We start from the raw sequence: 5000 nt of genomic DNA on the forward strand, positions 1-5000 counted from the left end.
TTCCCTTTATTTTTTTTAGGTTATGATTTTTCCTTTTTCTTCTTTTTTTTTTTTTTTTTTTTTGAAGAAAATAAAGAGATTATCTACGAGTCCCGTTTATTTATCGCGTCATTTTCTTTAATTACTTAAATGCGACCAAAACGGTAGCGCTGGTAATGAAGGAAGAATAATGCGATGAGAATGAAATTAACGAGGCCATGACGAAAATTAACGCGGTCTATGGTTTTAAAAAAAGCTAGCTCGTTTGGGATTATAAATGTAAACTATTTTTATAATCTTCGTAGTATATAAATGGTTTTTGTAATTAAAAGGGTAATAATTATTAATTGAATTTATCGATCGTGTGGATTATCTAATGGAAGGATGATAAATAATAAAGGGAATGAGGAGGACGAGAGGTTAGAGGTTAAATAAAGGAACGTACCGATCTATTATTAAATCGGTATGACTATCGAAATTGTTAATTAATGAAAATTAAAAAAAAGAAAAAAAAAATAATTGTTTACGATTTGTAATCAAAGGAACACATAAATTTTGCAAATTAACGAACTACAATAACGAAAGTTCTTAATACGATATAATTCGTATTCCAAACTTAACCTTAAATTCAAAATTGTTCGTTAACATAATTATGCATGTTTATTCTTGAAAACCTTGAGAAAAATAAATAGTTAGATAGATAGATAGATAGATAGAAAACAAAGAGGAAAAGAAAAATTGAATTTATCTTACATGCGTACACACATACATACATACATGATCGTTGCTGTTCCTATTACGTACAAAACGATGTAATTTCTTCATATCATAAATTACCTCGATAATGCTCTCGAAACTTAGCAAAAGCAAAAAATATGTCTACGTAGTACGACGTAAGTAAGTAAATAAGTAAATACCTACGTAGGTACGTATATATGTATGTATAAATGTAAATACGTAAAAGAGAAAGAAAACACCCGAGAAAATTTGTTCGTTTTGAAAGAAAAATATTCACCAGTCGTTTTCATAAAAGTCATAAATATACTTTCGACGAACTACGGTAGCCATAGTAGTAGGTAGTATAAGCGAGTAAATAAGTAAGTACGTATATACGTACGTATGTATGTTGAATTGAGTTCTTTCTCTTTTGAGAACTTTTCTAGCATTCCGATTGGTCAGAAATGAAAGTATCTACGTACGTACGTACGTACATGCATACATACATACATACATACATCCATACATCCATACATACATATATACTTATGTACATTTATACATACATATATATATATCACAGAAAGTATTTCGATTATCGTTCGACCAAGAAAGAAACATGTTAACCAAAAATAAACGTTGAAAATTCGACTGTGAACGCTAGAAAAAGAGAGAGAGAGAGAGAGAGAGAGAGAGAGAGAGAGAATCGACGGAATGTCATTTAAAGAGAAACTATGGCGGAAAATTCAAAGGACCTAATAGGACCTTATAGGACTACGTGTCGCTTGGTGTCGAAGGAATCGAATTCCATGAAGAGAAAGAGATAGATAGATAGATAGAAAGAGAGATAAAGAGAGAGAGAGAGAGAGAGAGAGAGAGAGAAATGGAGATAGAGTGAGAACTTTGTTCATACTCGCTTCGATAGCCGTCGTTTCCCGTTAATTGGCAGTAACGGATACGACAAAAGCATGAACGTTCCACGACAGGAAACAAAGGACGATGAGGGACAGGAAAGGGTTGAGAGTAGCCGTGGGAATGGTAGTAGAGTTTTGGAGTAGACGCGGGGAAGGGCAGCAACCAACTGGTTTCTACCAGTGAAAAGAAAAGCTCTCTACTCGTTCGTTCTAGTCGCTGCCAATTAACAATAGCAAGTACTGTATAAGAGAAAGAAAGAGAAAGAGAGAGAGAGAGAGACAGATAGAGATGGTAGTTTTCTCTCTCTCTCTCTCTCTCTTTTCTTCTCTTTTCTTCTCTTTTCTCTTCTTTTTTCTTCGTTTTTTTTTTTCGTCTACGTTCTTCTAATTTGCTCCGAGATTTAACTGCAGCACCGCTTCTACTTTCTTGAGTGAAAACTCGACTAGTAGTATAAGCGATTTCGAGTTTTCTTTTTCGGTTTCGTTTTGTTCTTGCTAAAAAAGAATATATATTATTTGCATACGTTATGTCTGTCATATGATCATTCAAATGTGTATATATATATATATATATGTATGTATATTTGTGTGTGTATGTGTATCCAAATTAATGAATCCATTGAAAAAGTGAGGTTAATATTCATGATATTAAATAGGTCTTATATATATGACTTATATCATTGTTAATTCTAAAAACTTTGTTTATGTGTTATTATTAGAACAATTTTTATTTAACATACATACATATATATACATGTATATATATGTATATAGTATTCTATGTGGATTATTTTAAATATGAAATTTTATCATAATTAAAACATGCATAATTCAAATACATTGTGTTACATATTATTTATTTATAATATGATGAAATAGTATGGTAATGTAATGATATAAGTGTGTCTATTTGGTTGATTAAATTAGTAATGTCTAAAATTGTAATATTTTTTGTTTATATAAATATATATATATATAAATTTATATATATCAATATAAAGTGTAATATAATAAATGTATTATGCTGACTGACGTTGAAACGTTTCACTAAAAAAAACAAAAAACATTTATTTAAATATATATAATATATAATTTCCAGATTATTTATAAATCAATCCACATATTCGATCTGACATATTCATTTCGTTTCAACGAAGATATATCAATAAAAATTCATAGAATTTCATCGAATTCTAAGATATCGTATATAACAAATTTTAATGAAAAGATACCGTACATGAATATGGTTGACAAGATTAAAAGAAAGAAATAAAAAAACATACGAACGCAAGTATTAATAGTACGTACGTTCATTGATTGGTCAATTTTTATCTAAAAAATATTTAATAAAATTTCTTTAACGAGTATACATGTACGATGTACATACGTATGTATATATTTTTAAAATATATACATACACATGTATATACATATCTATATATACATAGATATATACATAAATACATATGTAAACATACGTATCAGTTCTACTGAATAGAAAATTCTTTTTCGTCCTTTCATTCTTTTATCTTACCATCTGTTAGATTTTTCGTGCGCACAGATGCGCTCGAAAGGAAGAATCTACAAAGTTTCTTTGCTTTCATGTGTAAAAGAAAGAGAGACAGAAAGAGACAATCAGAGAGAGAGAGAAAGAGAAAGAAAAGCTTCGAAAGCTTCTCGAAAGTTTTCATCCTTTGTCAAAGAGGGAGAAAGAAAGCTTGAGAAAATTGCTCCATTGTTCAGTTCTATGTTACGATGCGATAGCCGTGGGTGCCGGGTCAAATGGTTAAACCACTGTGATCAATTTTCACCAGTGAGAATTTCTCTCGAGTATATATACATACATACATACATACACATATATGTATACATACATATGTATATTACTCTTTCTTTCTCATTTTACACTTCGCATTTACTTCCTTTTCTCCAAACGACTATTTTTAAATCACGTGGTTATTTGAACCATACCATATTGGAAGGGGGAGGATCCAGAAAATTTAACCTCCTCCTAACCTCTTTTTCCGTCGACATATATATATTCTTGTGTTATTGCCGTTCCCTTACGGCCAAAAACGTATATGCATATATACATACCTCACAAATACGTCCCTTGTTCCCACTTAGATACTACGATTTTGCAAATTCTTATCATATGAAATTCGGTGAAATTCATAAAATATATGTATAATGTCAGATATGAACTTTTACTATATTTAACTAATTAGATATCTTTCTCTCTTTCTCTCTCTCTCTCTCTCTCTCTCTCTGTCTGTCTGTCTACCTGCCTGTCTCTTTCGTTATCGCTTTAGAATAGTCACGTCAACGCTTTTCAACTATGCTCCAGTGTAATACTCTTCTCCGCATTCTAGATTAAAGTGATCCATCTGCATGATCTCGATGAACGTTTACACTTCGCTCTAGTCTCCCCTCCCTTCCTCTATCCAGTTTGTTTTCTTTGTCCTCCTTTATCTCATCGAGCTATGATATTTGCTTACAAATTTAATGAGATATCCTTAACCTCTTCAAGGACATCAAACAATGACAACGTAATGTGTATGTTATATACGAGTCAGTGATTACAAAAACTGTTTTAAGTCATTTGAGATATTAAATAATATTTTCTCTCTCTCTTTCTCTCTCTCTCTCTCTTGAAATAATTTTTTTTCGAATAATAATCGACACGAAAAAAAAAACCGAACGACAAAATATTTCGTAGCAATCAAAAAAAAAAAATATATATATATATATATATATATATATATATATGTACGATTTAGTAGTACGTACACGTACTCGATGTTTTTCTTTCTAAATTAATTATTATTTTCATTGAAAAGAAAATTGATATTGATCTTCCATGAAAATGTAAACTTTACCTTGCGGTAACACTGATAATGACTTTATCTAACGTAAAAATCTTCTTCTCTTTTTTTTTTTCCTCACTTTGAAAAAGTTATCCCTGAGAAAAGATTAAAATTAATTATTTTTACTGGCTTTAAAAACTCGGAGGTAAGTGGAAGAAAAATAATATAAGAAAGTTTCGAATTTATTAATTTAAAAATTAAAGAATGAATTGAAATCCGTCAATATATATATATAGATCAGATATACTTTTATAATGCTACACTAATGTACGTAGTTTAAAATTACATCTGTTTTTTCATTGACTAAATGAGCCGAATATTATGTAGGTCAATGATGTATATCTTTTAAATATAACCTTACAAAACGTAAAAGTACATTTATTTTTTCATTGGTTCGACGAATCGAATTCCGATGTTTTTATTGGCCAATCATATGTTTAGATTAAAACATCATTTCTGCAATGAAGTTAACTGAATATCATTATCCGTATGTGCGCGCTCATGTGTTTGATGTGTGTATTGA

The 5000-nt window shown here is 30.1% G+C and overlaps 1 protein-coding gene and 1 long non-coding RNA gene across 3 annotated transcripts in view; one reads left to right on the forward strand and one right to left on the reverse strand.

Annotated features, from left to right (window-relative positions):
- Positions 1-5000, reverse strand: part of LOC124429283 (acanthoscurrin-2-like) — a 40696-nt gene that overhangs the window by 20769 nt on the left and 14927 nt on the right. The window contains exon 1 of one of the 2 annotated variants that reach the window (XM_046974347.1): positions 757-863. The exons of the other annotated variant lie outside the window; for it this stretch is intronic. The gene's annotated coding sequence lies outside the window, so the exon portion shown is untranslated. Of the gene's footprint in view, positions 1-756; positions 864-5000 lie in introns of those variants that run through there. 2 annotated transcript variants of the gene reach the window in all.
- LOC124429284 overlaps positions 1728-5000 on the forward strand; it is a 5077-nt gene continuing 1804 nt past the window's right edge. The window contains exon 1 of the long non-coding RNA XR_006943416.1: positions 1728-1847. This is a non-coding gene — a long non-coding RNA (uncharacterized LOC124429284). The remainder of the gene's footprint in view (positions 1848-5000) is intronic.

Source organism: Vespa crabro, chromosome 15 (assembly GCF_910589235.1).
Source record: "Vespa crabro chromosome 15, iyVesCrab1.2, whole genome shotgun sequence".
NCBI lineage: Eukaryota > Metazoa > Arthropoda > Insecta > Hymenoptera > Vespidae > Vespa > Vespa crabro.